The sequence below is a fragment of the Callospermophilus lateralis genome, chromosome 16, assembly GCF_048772815.1.
Source record: "Callospermophilus lateralis isolate mCalLat2 chromosome 16, mCalLat2.hap1, whole genome shotgun sequence".
Lineage (NCBI taxonomy): Eukaryota > Metazoa > Chordata > Mammalia > Rodentia > Sciuridae > Callospermophilus > Callospermophilus lateralis.
The window spans coordinates 27,020,479-27,038,366 of record NC_135320.1 but is presented as its reverse complement, the minus strand read 5'-3'; the positions used below and the strand labels follow the sequence as shown (position 1 = coordinate 27,038,366).

Here is a 17,888-nt window from a genome sequence, read left to right as displayed (position 1 = left end):
CACATCATTTTATGTAAGAGACTTGAGCCTCCACAGATTTCGACATTCACAGGTACTGAGGAGTGACTTCATATTAAAAAAAAAGAATAATTGCACACTACATGTGAGGCGAGGACTAGAGTTATATGAAAATACAATAAAATAAACTGCTCTATAAGGACACTTTTGCTACTAGGGATGAAAATCCACCTGAAGCTGAACTAATGAAAAGGGTATTTAATGGTTTATTTGGTGGGGTACAGGTCTCTAATGGTATCATTAAGAATCTCTTTTCATCACTTACCTTTTTGTGTGTGTGTCAGTTGCTTTCATTGTCAAGTGGGTTCTCCATAAACACTAACATAGAGGGTCACCAGTGATCTGCAGTATGTCCTTCAAGACTAGCAAATCCTTCTGGACACCAAAGCAATTTAAAACACCTAACTTAACAGTCTCTCATTATTTAAGCAAACCCATGAACAGATGTCTTTCTCAAAAGTTTTTTTTTTAACCGTCCCAGGATTGTTGTGCTCCCTTGACCTAGCGGTGCCACCTGTTCTTCTCTGAATCTATTGCTGTCCCTGAGAATATGAACTTTTCTGATTGGCTAGCTACAGATTATATAGCCCTAGAGTTGGAAGAATGTAATAAACCATAATGTCTTAGATTGGGAGAGGATTAGTTCCATGAAGCAATGTTACAATAAATGGATCTACAGTGAAAACAATGCATATAACATTGATTTTAGACAGATCCATGTTTCAATCTTAACTGTGACCTTACATGCTATCTGTTTGAGGCAAATTAATTATCTCTCTAGGCAGTTTTAAAGGGTTAACAGAAGATAAAAATATAAAATAAAATAATACAATGAGGTCGTGTGTTTCAATTTGCACAATGCACATACAAAAATAACAGAGATTCTTTGTGTCTAAAAGCATAAAAAAGTTCAACGTCTCTAGCAATTACAGAAATGCAAATCAAAACTAAGATTTCATCTAAATCCAGTCAGAATGGCAATTATCAAGACTATAAACAAAAATAAATGTTGGCAAGGATGTGGGGAAAAAGTACACTCATACATTGCTGGTGGGATTGCAAATTGGTGCAACCATTGGAAGGTGGTATAGAGATTCCTCAGAAAACTTGGAATAGAACTATCATTTGACCTAGCTATCCTACTCCTCAGTCTATACCCAAAGGACTTAATATCAGCATACTTCAGTGATACAGCAACACCAGTGTTTATAGCAGCTCAATTCACAATAGCTAAACTCTGGAACCAACTTAGGTGTCTTTTAGTAGATGAATGGATAAAGAAAATGTGGAATATAAACACAATGGAATATTATTCAGTCTTAAAGCAAAATGAAATTATGGCGTTTGCCAATAAATGGATGGAGCTGGAGAATATCATGCTAAGTGAAATAAGCCAATCCCCTCAAACCAAAGGCCAAATGTTTTCTCTGATGTGTGGATGCTAGTTCACAATAGGGAGCGGGGCTAGGGAAGAATACAGTTACTTTTGATTAGGGAGAGGGAAGTGAAGGGAGTGGAGGGGGGTGGGGGCAGGAAAGATAGTAGAATGAATCTGACATCATTACCCTATGTACATATATGACAACATGACTAGTGTAATTCTATATCATGTACTACCAGAAAAATGAGAAATTATACTCCTTATACATGATGTGTCAAAATGCATTCTACTGCCGGGTACCATGGTAAACGCTTGTAATCCCACCGATTTGGGAGGCTGAAGCAGGAGGATCACAAGTTCAAAGCCAGCCTCAGCAAAAGCAAGGTACTAAGCAACTCATTGATGCCCTGTCTCTAAATAAAATACAAAATAGAGCTGGGGATGTGGCTCAGTGGTCAAGTGCCCTTGCGTTCAATCCCTGGCACCCATCCCATAATAATTTTTCTACTGTTATGCATTACTAATTAAAACAACTTTTTTTAAAAAAATGAGGGAAAACAAAGAAGGTTGGAAGCCTCTTGTCTTTGCAGAGGAGTAGGTGAAATCCCCCTTGTCCACCCATGAAGTGAGGTTGGCAGGTCCTTGGCAGGTCCTTCCACAGTGCATGAAATAAAAAAGGAGCACATTCTTTTCACAGGTTTCCCATTATGCTTCTGTTTGTCTAACTACCAAAGAATCACCTTCAGAGAACTCTGCTCACAGCATGAAAGTAAATTTTCCCAGAATCCTAAGGATACAATTACCTTTGGTGTTCTGTATCTTTACTAGCTAGGGACACTATGTAGAGGAAGGAGATTAAGTGATATATTTGCAGACATCAGCAACTTTTATATAATGCTATGATCTCTTCTCTCTCTAAATTTATTTCAGACTGCTAAAGAAATATGATGGTCAAAATTATATATACATTACAAAACAAATGTATATATAATTTTTAATTTAAAAAAATCACATATGTATGAGATCAAACCTATGTTACTATGTTAAATGAAAAGCAATGTGATAAAAACAGAAATTGTCTTCTACCAAAAGAATCAAAACAAAAACAGTTTACAAATTTCTTATAAGCAGATGGTAAAAAGAAATGAATGTTTAGTTCTGCTTAAATATAGCTAAAACTAGAGGACAGAAAATGTAACATTAATATATGTTACTGGAGTAAGGTTAAGCACCCATGTTTGAGGGAAATAGCAAATTAGGATAATTTAGATATCAAATTAGCCCTGTAAGCAGGTTTTTTTTTTTTTTCCTGGCTCAAGAGTTGAGGAATGATTTCTCAAAAAAGCATGGAGAAACATTAGTGATTGAACCTATTAGAAATGTCATTAGCAAAGTTTCTTGAAGGAGATATCTAATTTTCCCATTGCACAGGCCTTCTTAGACTCTGAGTTAAAACGATCTGCTATCTTACATTAGTGCACCATTTTTCTGCTGTGAAGTGCTATCCAGATTGTAATAATGATGACAACAATCTGCTGAATGCCCCCAACTTTGAAAAGAAGGTTGAATTTATATTGAATAGAATCACCACTTAAAGATCAGAGTTTGCAACAAGAGCAATAATTTGGGGGCCATGATAAGTAAACTAGATTGAAGTCCTTGAGTAGTTCATATCATATTCAAGTGTGGAATCTTCCAAACACATGGCCCTAGAGATGTTATTTCAAATCTCTCAAAGCTACACTAAATGAGTTTAAAGTTCTGTGCTAAAAGTCACAAGTGGAGAAGTTTAAGAATGTATTAGAAATGGTTAGGTAAGTCACTTGTGGCCAAAATCCCCATCAGGAAAATCAGGGATGACAGAAGTAATGGAAAATCAATGAGGGGAAGAGCAATGGAGGAGTATGGGAAATGGGAGACTTGCATAATCACCTTCTGCAAGTGAGGGTAATGGAGAGGGAGAAGGAAAATCACTTTGCTTTTCCTATTTGAGACTGAATCTTCAAATCGAAGCCAGGTTTGGTTGTGCAGAGGCAATTTGGAAACTGATGTTGTGGGAGGAACATCTAGGACTGTTGTAATCCAAGAATCCTCTTCCCCTAGAAGGAAAGGAATTCCAGTGTGTAGGCCTCTCTAGAGAGGGATTGCTGTGTCTTAGCACCAAAGGGAGCATAACAACTATGTGAAGCACAGTCCAGGTAGTCACCTTCTCAGAGAGAATTTTTCAGATCTGGCAAGATGTAGAACCCGAGTCTTTCAGTTTGCCACAGCAGCAGCAATATCAACGTGTGAAGGTGATTAAGAGAGCTCAGCCCAAAGGATCAGAGTTTGTAACAAGAACAATAGTTTGGGGGCCATGATAAGTAAACTAAATTGTCCCTGGAACAGGACAGTCAAAAAATGTGTGTGAAAGATGAGGGTGGGGGGTGGCTTCTGGCATAACACTTATCTAGCACAAGTGAGGTTCTGGGTTCAATTTCCAGAGTGCTCTGTACCATACACAGACATACACACACTCATGCGCAAATTCATGCATACTCATACTCATGCAAACATACATAGATAATCAGTCATATCACTTCTTATACTTAAATCCAAAATCTTTTTTTATGGCCTGTAGGGCCCTCCTGGCTTGGGTCTCTGCCCATCTTTCTGTTCTTATTTTATATTTACTACTTTAATTCCGTGTGCCAGCTACACCATCTCTTTTCTGTCTGTTAGCACTCAAACTCTTTGCCACAAGGGTCTTCCTACTTACCTTTCCCTCTGAGTGGAATACTCTTTCCCTAGCTCTTTGAAAGTCTATTTCATCCTTATTCTTTAGGCCATAGGTAAGATATCATCTTCTCCAAAAGGTATTTTTTTTGTTAGTTTTTAGGGTAATGCAGTATTTTTTATTCTATTAATATTTGAAAACATTTGAAACTAATATTTCAAAACTAATATTTGAAAACATTTATAATATTAATTGAACTTTACCTAGGAAAAGATCAACTTCTTTCTTTATATATATATTTCAATACTGGGCATTAATAAGAGAAAATAGTCAATATAATTAGGATCAGAATTATTCTGTTAAAAATTTATCATGCTTGATGTTAGCATGTATAAAATATACACAAGTCAAGTTTTGGTATGAAATTCTTTGGCTGCAAGAAAGAACATTTGATTTACTTTACTAAGAGAAATATCTTTTAACATAGGGATGGCCTTTTTTTGGTATTTCTTCCACTGTTGATTTTTAGAACAGTTATCTATGATTGTATGAATGGAGTGAAGAAGTACTCATTATGTTAGTTCCCAATAAAAGTACATAACCAATTGTTATGGTAATAAGCAGGGGGACAAGTAATATGACTGCCCAATATTTTTGAGATCAATAGGTTAAGCCTAAGAAGCTTTGCCAATATTCAGGAATAAAATCCACAAGATAAAGTACGAAGCTTAAGAAAAGAACAAAGCCATAAATCACTCTTTCTGGTAATGGCAATGGTGAATTTCCCCCCCATTTTCCTTGTGACGTTGGCCAATCTCTGTGCTTTCTGTGCAAAGCACCAGCCAGGGAGCCACAGTGGAGGAGAAAGAGCTCAAAAAAGCCTTTCTCGACCACACCACCTAAATTAACCTCTCTCAGCTTGTATAACCATGTTTATTTCCTTTGAGGAATTATTGCAATCCATAGTTTCACCACTTGTTTGTTCATGCGCCTGTCTAGTTTTCCCAGTACAGAGTAAATCCAATCAGGCCAGGGTGTTTCTTGTCTTGTTTGGCCACTGTCATTCTAGTGTGGTTTCTGGCACACAATAAGAATTTAACAAATGTTTGTTGAATTAATGCTTGTTTAGTATATAATTTTCTGAATACCAATTGGTCCTGGAAGGATGCTGTGAACACATATTCTATTGCTCTGAACACATTTTAGCCCATAGTTGGGCTTCATAAGAGTATTGTACCATGAATTGCTAGCCTGAGAAAAGACTGAAGTTCAAAATTCCAAGTGTGATTTCTACTGGATATATATTGCTTTTGCACCATTGTAAAGTCAAAAAAAATCATAAGTCAAACCATTGTAAATTGGGGACCACATGTATATTAAGTATAATTATATGTACATTTTCCATTTATAGTAATAGAACTAGATAGATATTAACATACAATGTCTAGATCTTTATCTATCAAGTTAAATAGGAGACTAAATTTACTCTGAAACATTTCTTGATTTGTTTAAAATGATTCAGTTGTCACTTGATCACTTATAAAGGACTTTTTTTTTTGCTACTGATTTTATACTCACTTCCAATATCATCAAAACTTTTGAAAATCTGTTATCCCACCAAAATAATATATTTAATTTTCTAATGGACCTTTTAAACAATTAAAATTTTATTTGTTGATTTTATCTTTTCAAGGGAAAATAGAGAAAAATGAAAATCAAAAGTCAATGCAGGAGGTAAGTTCTGCCAGGACTTGCAATGATCCTAACGTCTATTTAAATTATTTTGCAGTTTCAGTTTTCTGATTGAACCCAGACTGATCTGAGAAGCAGAGAAGGCTGCTCTGTAGCATTTTGACACCAGCATATTATGGTCCCTCTCTCCAGTGATTTAGAAAAGCAGTATGATCAAGAGAAAAGTGCCTGGGTCAGGGAACCAGAGACCTCAGGTGTTATGACCAGTCAACTGTGTAAACTCAGGCAAGCCATTCTTTTCTTCAGTATAAAAATATGGGGAATCTATATCACAGTTGCATAATTGCCATTGTGTTAAATGTTGGAACTAGTACTATGAATTAAACACCATTCTCCATTTGCTTCAAGGAATTCAGTGTCTGGCGAAGAAAGGACAGGCAGTTATCAAACAAAGTGTTGCAATACCACAGGAATATTTCTATAACTGACATTATGTACAAAAATGACTCAGAGGAGGAGAAAGACCTGGTGACTGTTCCTTTAAAAGGAAACAGGGGAGGCTTTATAGAGGAGATGCTTTTTGAGTCCTGAAGGATGAATAAGCTGGGGAAGGACATTTCAGTCAGATAGGGCTGCATATCCAAGGTGTAGAGGTATGATAAGGAAGCAAGAATAATAATAATAACTCATGTATTTGTGGAGAATTTATTAGTCGTCAATCACTAAGTTAAGAATTTTGCATGAAATTTAATCCTCATTAATCAATTTTAATGAGTTAATCCTCATACCATTCTTATTAGAGAGAGAGAGATAGAGAGAGAGAGAGAGAGAGAGAGAGAGAGAGAGAGAGAGAGAGAGAGAGAGAGTGTGTGTGTGAGTTAGTTCTTGGTACTGTTGAGTCTCAATAAAAATGTGCTGAAGAACTGAATGTTGAATTATCTGTGTTCTGAAAATGAGGAAATAGAGGTACACAAACTTTAGGTGATGTGTCCTTTGCACTTTGCTGCTTTGCTCTGAGTTGGGTGTGTCATTGAGATGGACAATGGCGAAGGACAGGACCTGAAGTTGGAGAGTTAGGCTGGGGCTGGATCATGAAGGATCCCACATACGGCCATTTTTTCCCAGCTGCAAAGTGAAAGTTGCTACACTAGAGTCTCTGACTGTTACAAACCACCATGAACTTGAGTATAAGATTCTGAGGCCTTATTTCAATCACATAACAACCTCTAATATTCTTATTCCCACAAGACGCTGTATTTAGAACAAAATGTGTGTGTTTCCAAAGAAAAGAGGACATAGAGTTGGGTCCTAAGTTCCTCAGGTCACTTGGCTATGAGTCCTGGGAGTTTGGGATGTTGATGGTGGGGTTGCCATTGCACAGGATTCTGACAAGTTCTATCCAATGAGGAGAATGAAACCTTGGCCTGGGAGGGTTCTTGACTTTTCTTTTTTTCTTTTTTTTTTTTTAAATATTTATTTTTTAGTTGTAGTTGTCAATACTCTTATTATTTATTTATTTATTTTTAAATGGTGCTGAGGATCGAATCCAGGGCCTCTCACGGGCTAGGTGAATGCTCTACTGCTGAGCCACAATCCCAGGCTGGGTTTTTGAATTTTTACTGCTGAAAAGAATTCCAGGATGCATCAAAAACAAAACACAAACAATGTTTATTTAAAAACAAAGGTCTATACATCCTAAAGGCAGTGTGAGTCCCCTAGCCTCTCAGAAAAGATGTGTAACACAATCATGGTTGAGCTCTCTGACTATGTATATGATTTTCCTCAGAAGAAATATGCAGGTTTCCAGGAAGACTTATTTGAAAATTAGGCAATCATTTGATGTTTGGGTTTAAGTATGTTTCTTTTTGGAGAAGTCGTCCAGCTATTTAAAAAAAAATGTGGATACATTATGGAAGTCTTTCAATCAATTTAAATTGATTGTTTCTATTTCAGTTGATCTGTAGCAAGTGTATTTGGAGGTTTTATTCATCTAACTAAAGGGACAAGCATGATTTGTCCTGTCCACAGATCTGTGCCTCTGTCTACTCAGGGTCTCTCTTTCTCTCTCTTTGAAATATCATGAAGCTCAGTGTGGAGGACATGCAATGATTGGGGCAGGTGGGTGGGGTATTCTCCCATGAGATAACTGTCTAAGGAGATGAGACTGATGGGGTGCAGTTGTGTGTTCCAATCCATCCTACAGGTGTTGAATGAATTAGCTACAATGGCCTACAATGAGTAACAGTGAGTCAGAGTTTCCAAACTAAATAGCTGTGGTTATGATGGGTTCTCTGTGTTGCGACCTCCCTAGCACAGGATTGACCTAACAAGAAACTCGTTGCAGTAGAACACAAAGGGCAGAGGTATTGAAGTTAGCCATGACTGTGCCTCTCTGCTTGGCCATTTACGGACTGTTAGGCGTTAGTCGTGTTCTTTGGACATCTCTGAGCCTTGTTCTTTTCATCTTAAGATGGTGAAATAAATGCTTAGTTTATAAAGTTGCAATTATGCTTAAATTAATTAGATATTGAGAGAATTTCTTATAGAGTACGGGCTCAATAAAATGAAGCCAGAATTGCTGTCAATCAAGGTACTTCAGGTTTAGTCCTGTATTCTTCTTAAAGCAGAAAGGGATAAGAGAGGCACGTTGAATAAATGACCATAAATCAATCAGATGAAGATTGAATATAAAATTTTAGTGGGCGTAGATAATTTGCACTTGTTGAACTGAATTAAAGTTTAAATATCAATTTTACTCTACACACTTGCTATTTGTATTAGAACTTCTTTCCACAATCTGAATATTCCTCATCAATTGTTCCCTAAACCAAAAACATTGTCATCATTCATAATTCCTTGCTGACACCTTATGCTAACCCACAGCTTCAAAATATGTTCATTGTAATTACTTTCCCAGTATATTGGGTGACAAGTTTGATTTTATTATTATAAACTGTTGAATGGTAGCAAAAAACTATTGACCTTGATTTCTTGAGAAATTGTTATCCTTCTTTGTTTTCTGCATGTCTTCAAGGTGTTTAAACAGTAGCTACAATTTATTAAGGTGATTCAGAAATGGTTTTGGGAAATACATCCTCAAGTCTTTTGTAATTGAGAAGATAAGGAAGCTTTTGTTGTTTTGCAAAAGCAAGCTTTTCTTGGAATTAAACAGTTTTCAGAAAATCCTCTTACCTAATAAATTATCTCAGATTTTGTAAGTGCTACAAAATGCTTAGGAAATCAGAAGGTAGACATATCAACTTAGAAGATTTCCATGTAGTTAGGTAAAATTCAGAGCCATGCAGATGACATTCATGATCAGTAATAGGTTGTTCTTGCTTCCAGAAGGAAGAAGAGATAGGGAGGCAACCTAGTCAGGTTTCTGTTGCTGATGACAACACACCAGAATAAACAGATTGTACAGAAAAAGGGCTCACTTTGGTTCATAGCTGTGCTCTGAGACTGGGGGACCATACCTGATGATAGCCTCTTTATACTGGCAGAATCCCAAGGTGGCACAGGGCATCACATGGTGACAGAGAGTGCAAGGAGAACTGGCCAAACTGAATGTTATAGTAGACTCTTTAGATAACCCATTAATCTATTAATCTACATAAATGCATTAACTCATTCCTGATGACAGAGCCCTAATCACCTCTGAAAGGTATGGCCTGGTCCCTTTTCTTATCATCTCATAAGGATTAAACTTCAACATGAGTTTTGAATGGATGACCTATATTCAACCATAGCAGGAGGGAAGGAAAAAAAAAATTGCAAGAGCTAAATAACCCTCTCATTTTGAGCAAGTTGTTTAAGTATTTGATATTATTGAAAGCTGTCAACACTGAGTCACTAGCAAGTGAAGCAGTAAGTTGATGGTCATGTGAGTCTGAAAAGGCAGAATTGGCAATGCCAATTTCCTCTTTCTGCCTGCCCCTGTCTTCCTTTTTAACTCTTTCCTTTTTCTGGTCCTCTTCTTTCTCCTTCGTTTCTGTCTTTTTAATGTAAAAAATTATTTAAAATTGTTCTGCATATGTATGTACACACATATATAATTGGAAATAAATGCTTAAGTTGTAGCAAGTGTATTTGGAGGGTTTTTTTTTAAGGTTTATAATTTCTATTTGTTTGCCTTCTCTTGTCCCTTTACTGTCCTCCTCAAATCAGGCAGTACTGATTTGACCTTTATTCTATTGTCTCTTATGCTCTCTAGTTGTAAACTAAAAATAGACAAACATATAACTGTACAGATCTATAATAACAGCAATTTTTAGTTATTTTTAATATGGGATTATGTTATTCCCATGTTTCTGCATTTTCCCTTTCTCACTTGAACAAACAAACCAACCCTTAAGGAAATCTTTCCAACTATGTGATAAAAATTCAATCTTATTCTTTTAAATGATGCATAATATTTTACAATATAAATTAATCATTCAATTCAACAAACTGATGAGCATCCATATGCTTGAAATTGTCGACCATTTTCAACAATGCTACAGTAAGCACACTTTAGGTCCTGATGCCCTTATTTGCATATGATATAAAATGTGATATATTGTATGTGACCCAGTAGAATTGTTAGATTAAGGGGTGAGAGAATATTAAGGTGAAATAAAGATTGCTAGATTGTTTTCCAGAAAGATTGTAAGACTGATATTTTACCTTATAGTGAAGAGGAGTCTCCTCTCTTTCACATTGTCATGATAATATGTTTACTTTGCCTTAATTTTTGTAAAATGTGATATATTATTATTATTATTATTTGCCTTTATTTGACCACAGATGATTTTGAGCATGCATTTATGTGTTTGCTGGTCACATTGATTTGTTCTTCTGTGAATTGTATATTTATTCCCTTTGTTCATGTTATTATATATTATTTTGTAAGACCTTTTCCTATACTTCAGATTTTGATGGTCTTTAATGAATAAAGTGTTTTTTTCCCAAGAGATATTTTGTCTATGAATTTTGTTTATACTTATGTTCTATTTAAAAAAAATTATATTGTCAAATATTTTCCCCTCCCTCCTCCCTTCCTTCATTCCTTCTTAATTTTCTGATTCAATATTAAGATTTTGCTTTTTTTCTCACTAGATTAATACATTTTTCTTTACAAACTAGATTGGATATACAGTCTTTTACATTTTCTTTCTTTTGTGGTACTGGGGTTGAACTCAGGGTCTCATGCACGCTAGGCCAGTGTTGTACCAGTGAGCTATACCCCTAGCCCTTTTATTTTTTATTTTGAGTAAATATCTTATTAAATTGTTAGAACTTGCAATCCTCCTGCCTCCGTCTCCCTAGTACGGGCATATGCACTGCACTCAACCCTTACATTTTTTTTTAACTTTAAAATTTTGTTTTGTTTTATTTTTAAAGGTTAAATCTTGCACACACTGAAATCTGTCTTGTATATCATATAAATAGGGGCCCAACTTTATTTTCTCCCCAATACTATGCTAATAGTTTTTTTTAAATTTATTTTTTAGTTGGACACAATACCTTTATTTAATTTATTTATTTTTATGTGGTGCTGAAGATCGAACCCAAGGTCTCACACATGCTAGGCGAGTGATCTGCCACTGAGCCACAATCCCAGCTCAATGCTAATACTTTTATTAAATAATTAGTTTATTACTCATGCAATGAATATGTAATATCCTTTTGCCACATATCTGCAGGGATTGATTTCTAGGTTGTCTATTTTGTTCTACTGATTTATTATTTTAAATCTATTTTCATGTCAATACCATACAGACTTTTTTAAAAAAATGTGGCTTTATAACCTATCTCCCATTGTTATTATTATTTTTTTCAATAGAGCATTTATTTATTTCATACTCATATAGAATAGAAATGGAGATTTCAGGGTAGAGGTGAGGTAATCTATGCTCTCCTCATAGATCACTGAGGTTAGATTTTTTTTTAATGGGAAGTTTTACCACATATATTACATTTGAAAGTTTTCTCTTTAGAGTGAGTTCTTTATGTATGACTGAGAGTGTAATTTCATGCTCCCGTTTTGGTTACACTTATGGTGTTTCTATTCTTATGGTGTTTCACTTCTGATATCATGGTTGCCATTTTTATGGGCCAGGCTGTATGGGCAATGACCAAACAGACTCCATTTTGCCCTGAGACTCCATAGCATGTAAGAAATGCTTCTCCCAAGGGAAAGCCCCACCTCTGTACCCATTAATAGTTACCTACCATGGCATACTTGGCAACACAAAATGGCAATTCTTATATAATGTAAAATTGTTCTCTCTTTGGTTTTCATTTTTCTTGGGCAATGTACCCTGTCAGAAATTGATTGTCTAGATGCTAGTACTCAACTAGGGTCATTTTGACTCACTTCCCTTCTGCTTGCTTGCTGCTATGCCAACCTGGAAAGTCCCGTGGGAAATACCAATGTACCCATTGCATTGTCTCGCTAACTGCCCAATTCAGTTTCTGTACGTGCTTGCTTTTAGCTATGTCAACCCGGATGTCATTTTTTTGCCTTTAAATACCCTAAAACGCTGAATCTCAAGGCTGTTTTCTGAAGAGACAACTTGGTCCTACAGGAAAGTCCCAGCTAGTTGGACAAAAGACTCTTCCATTTGGACAAAACTGGGACTTGGTGTGTTTTATGAGTGACCTGCCCCACAACACCATCTTCCAGCTATGGCTCACAAGGGTGCTCTGGAGTCACCTGCACTTGAATCCCACAAGGGATAAGAAACCAGGACCACATGGGAATTTTTGGTTGTCAGGTCTGGAAGTAATCTTTATCTCTTGTATCCATACTCTCTTGGCCAGATCTTAGTTACGTGGTGTTTTTGTTAGTTTTTTTTCACTGCTGTGACCAAAAGATCCAACAAGAACAATTTTAAGGAGGAAAAATTTATTTTGGGTCTCAGAGTTTCAGAGGCCTCAGTCCATAGATGGTTGACTGCATCCATTCTTAAGGTTGGAGTTGAGGCAGAACATCATTGTAGAAGGGTTGTGGTGACGAAAAGGAGCTAGGAACATGGCACCAGGAAGCAGAGAAAAATTTCCTCTCATGGACAAGATATTAACCCCCATTGACCCACTTCCTCCAGATACACTCTACCTGCCTAACACCACCACTCAGTTAATCCCGATCAGGAGATTATTGCACTGATTGGATTAAGGCTCTCATAACCCAATCATTTCACCTCATATCTAAACCATAGCATGTGTTCTCACCCAGAGTAATAGGAGACTGAGAAACACAGGCTAACTGGACTCAAGATCAAAGAGTAGGACTTGGAGAACAGACAGCCAGCTCCTGCCATATGGCACTCCTTCCTTGTGTGAGCTCCCTGATGTTTGCTGAAATGTGATTTCTGGCAAAATAATTTTCTAAATTTTTCACATTCATAGAATTCCCCCGCCCCCCCATGGACAGTGAGGTCTGACTTGTGGCAGAGGGATTTCTCACTTTTGTTGCATGCATGGGGTTTCTCCCCTGCATGTGTTCTGTGATGTTCTGGAAGGACTGATTTGCTAATGAGGGTTTTCTCACATTTGCTACATTTTTAGGATTTCCTTCCTGTGTGCATTTTCTGAGGTTCAGCAAGGTTATCCATTTTTTTTTTTTAATGGGAAGTTTTACCACATATATTACATTTGAAAGTTTTTTCTTTAGAGTGAGTTCTTTATGTATGACTGAGAGGGTAATTTCATGCTCCCGTTTTGGTTACACTTATGGTGTTTCTATTCCAAATAAGCTCTGGGAAGACCCAAGAGTTGGTTTCTCCATTGGTTGGATTTATAGTGATTCCCTACCTGAATTTTCTCTTGCTTGGTGAGAGCCGACATGCCACATTATTTCCCATATTCATTATGTTTAGAGATCTTTTCATTAGAAACCCTCTTCTGTGTGAAGAAAATTGTCACTGTGTTACTATTTTGTTTGCCCTCTCTGTTCAAAATGCTGCTGCCCCATGTGAATCTTGTGAAGCAGTACCTCTGAGGGGTTTTCTGGTTGCCTTATGGTCATTACATTTCCCTCCCACATGTGTGTCATCAGGCTTGGCAGAGAGAAGCATGTTCCGACCTTCATTAAGCTTCTCAGGTCTCCTTCCTGAACAATTCCCATGAAATCATCAGTTTTGAAATATGATTTAAACTTAAATTTAATGTTTTTTTTTCTAATTCAACTTCTTTGATGTCCCATAAATGTTTGTCCTGACTTTCCTGGTTGGTCACAATCATTTGGGACATACAAAGGTTCTGGTATGGGGGTCCTTCCATTGGCTCACAGGTTTGGTAACGCAGCACCCTGAAATCAAATCTCTTCTCACATCTGTCCTCAACTGGGGCTTTTCCCTTTGTTCTACTAAGGAAACCACATGTGGCTTAGAAATAGAAAGACCATACGATCCAGCCATTCCACATCTGAGAATATATCCAAAGGAAGTGAGCTCAGTTTGTCAAACACACATCTGTGCCTCCATGTAGACTTTGACATTATCCACAACTGCCAGGATACGGAAGCAGCCCAGTGAGACCAGATGGCCACAGTTCTCTAACATCACACACACACACACACACTTATACATCTGTATCAATTTCTTTGAGAAGGCTAAAGCCATTACCACTTCTCCTGGAAGAAATCTATGTCCACATCTCTGAATGTCACTGACCTTGGAGGCATGGCGCACAGAAGGAACTGAAGAGACCAAGAAAAGGTAAAAAGGAAGAGCTTCACCCCCACCCAGCATAGCACCTCCTCGCCTAGTGATCGCAGGACAGCATGTTCCCACTATTTGTGGTTGTGTGGGAAAAGTGTTGCCAGTTCCAGATGTAGTCACTGGGCACCTGTGTGGGGTGTGATGGGGACTGGCCATGAATCTTGAACATTGTATGAAAGAATACATACCAAAATAATTATATTGAAGTAAAAGATTATTGGGAAATACTAATTAGAATTGCATGTTTTCTCATATCCCTTTTGGAAGAAATGACATTTTTATTACTGTCTTCCCACCCACCAATGGTATATCTTTTCATTTATTCCAATTTTATTTTATGTCTCCCAATAAGATTTATACTATTCTTTCTCTATGTTCATGCTCATGTTGTAACTATTTTATAGTTTTTATCACTTTTGTTAATGGGATGGTTTTTCCATTTTCAATTGTAAGTTCTTATTATTACTGCAGAGAAAAGCTACTGATTTAAAATTATTTATCTTATACCCAGCAGGTGGATTGTTTCAGTGACTAGACTGATCATATTTACCATTCATTCAGCAACTATTTATTGAACACTCTCCTAAGCAGTAGGGATACAGCAGTTGGCAATTCATACAAAACTCCTGCCCCAGCGGTGAATGCTTATAGTAATCAAAGGAAAAAATAAGGTTTTAGTATTTGAGCATGAGGAATATGATAGACTAAAGGAACAAATGGGTATTTATATAACTTAATGGTCTCCTGCAGGATATGACAAAGTGGTGGTCAGCCAGGATACAGATTCTCCTTTATATTACTGAATTCTCTGTACTGCTCTCAGAAGGTTTTAGAATTTCTCCCCCAATGCAACTGTTTCTCTACTATATCTTCTATTTTTCAATTTCATTTCTATATTTCTGAAAACCTACTTGAATACACTTTGAAACAAGAATATAACAAAATAGAATATGCTTCAAATGTTAAATATACAAACTATTATAGTTCAAATCTGAACACTGGTACTTTCCCTCTTAAACTTTAAACTAAAAAAAAAAAAAAAAGAAAAAATAAGAGAAATAAGGAAAAAAAGACAAAAAAGAAAAAAGAAAGAAAACAAACGGCAGGTACTAGACAAAAATTCATGCTGCGCCTAAACTTCCAAGTGACATTAGAACTGAAAACTGATGTGTCTGCGCAGATGCCAGGGCTGAGTGAATGACACAGGCATGTTACAGCAAAAGGCCAAAGCCAACTGTTAATTTGCCCACAATTAAGAAATTGACAAAATTAAACTGCCATGTAAGATGTTACATGTAAATTTTATAACAATACTGTGCTAGGTACAAGATTTTTAAAATTTTTCTTTTAATAAAATAGTTTTACACAAACAAGCCACTAGCTTATTTCAAGAAAGAAAACCAAAAATTAGTCTAAGGCCTTTGTTTTAAATCAGCTTAAGCTATATGATATATATAAAAAATCACACTAGATCTTTTTTGCTATCCTTTTTCTGAAGCTTTTGCATCCATTCTTCAAGTCACATTCTGTAATACCTATATTAGCAGAGTCTTCACATAGCACCAGTTAAGTGAGTATGGTGCAAACACAGTAATAATTGCTGGTATGCATATAAAATGCATCAAAAATTGCTCTATGTAACAATGAGATCACCTATCCCAACCCCTCCCCACTGACAAATATATAGCCTCTTTTTTTTAATATTTATTTTTTAGTTTTTTTTTTTAAGGTGAACACAATATCTTTATTTTATTTTGATGTAGTGCTGAGAATCAAACCCTGTGCCTCAGGCATGCTAGATTGTTGAGAGCCACAGCCGAAGGGGCCCCAGCAAACTTTCAGACTGCCAGCTGATGAGCTGAAGGGGCCCCAGCAAACTTTCAGACTGCCAGCTGATGATTGGCTCACAGCGGCCCCAGCAACATCTAGCTGATTGGCTCCTCTGCGGTGATGCTCATTGGGCTGTTTCCCTGCCCTTTCAGACCACGGAGCTGCTCATTGGGGGACTTTTTTGGCTCCGCCCATGCGACCCAGCCAATCGGCCTCAAGAGCAGGAGGATTGTGGGAGGAAGAGGTTGTTGGGGTGTGTGGCTTGTGGGAAGCCCGTGGTGGCAGTTGGGCTCTGAGGGTTTTTTCCTGAGGAGCTGTTTTGTTTATCTTGTGTGGTTCTAAAAATAAAGTTAGTTTCTTTTGACAAGTGGCTCCTGAATTGTGCCCAGCCAGACTGCGGCACTAGATGAGTGCGCTACCACTTGAGCCACATCCCCAGATGTTAGTGTTCTAAGTCTTAGTGTAACTTGATATTGTGGTGAGCAGCTTGGTCCCTTTCAATCCTTTTCCTTATTGATAGGTTCAGTTGTTTCCTACAGTAAGAGGCAGTTTTCTGTCAGCATCTCCATGTGTAGTTCATTTCCCACTGAAACATGGGATAGGTAATTTACTTCTAATAAGTTTGATTGTTTTCTTATATGCATTAAAATCTTCCTATGACATTTCTTGATGATTGTCAGTACTACCACTAACAGTCTAAAAGTCCACAGTGGAGCTACTGTTTATTTCACACATGTCCCTGGTCCTTGGGTCTTTTGAGAGAGAGAGAGAGAGAGAGAGAGAGAGAGAGAGAGAGAGAGAGAATTTTTAATTATTTATTTTTTTTTAGTTTTCAGTGGACACAACATCTTTGTTTGTATGTGGTGCTGAGGATTGAACCCGGGCCGCACACATGCCAGGTGAGCGTGCTACCGCTTGAGCCACATCCCCAGCCCAGAGTCCTTGGGTCTTAGGTTGAGAGCTGAAGTGGCACTGACAACAACTGCATGGGTCACTGTCTTATTTCCATCTGCTGGTTGTTCTTCTACCAGCTGCAAAGTTTTCTCATTATGTTCCTGCATTTTTTTTTTTAACCATTGCTTCTGATTTAACCTCTGACACTTTTATAACCACACTGATAACTCGAGGAGGAGTCTGGACAGATACCTGTTGAGTGGGCACTGATAGACTCATTACTGGTGTGCCATGGGCTGTTGAAATGGGGGTAAGTGCTCTCACAGCCAATGGGGTTCCAACAATGTTAATGCTTCCTGATCCAGTCAAACTTGACTTTGTCTGCAGTTGACACTGTCCAAGTTGTGTACCTGAGATGGTGATGATTTTGGCAGGCTGCATGGTGATTTTGTCTTTTTTTGATGTAGCAAATCTTGTCAAGGCTGAGACGGACCTTTTAACATACAAAGTTGGGACACATAAAAACACTCGTGTATTACCTATTGGAACTCAAAAAGAAAGCTAATAGGCAACAACACTATTATTTATTCAAGTCTTCTAGAAAACGATTATTTAATGCTATGTCAACTTTAGCTCCTTTATTCATATATAT

At 37.1% G+C, this 17,888-nt stretch overlaps 1 pseudogene; it reads right to left on the bottom strand.

The window, feature by feature from the left end:
• Positions 1 to 4,522: 4,522 nt before the first annotated feature.
• Positions 4,523 to 17,677, bottom strand: LOC143381928 (phosphatidylinositol N-acetylglucosaminyltransferase subunit P pseudogene; annotated as a pseudogene).
• Positions 17,678 to 17,888: the final 211 nt, after the last annotated feature.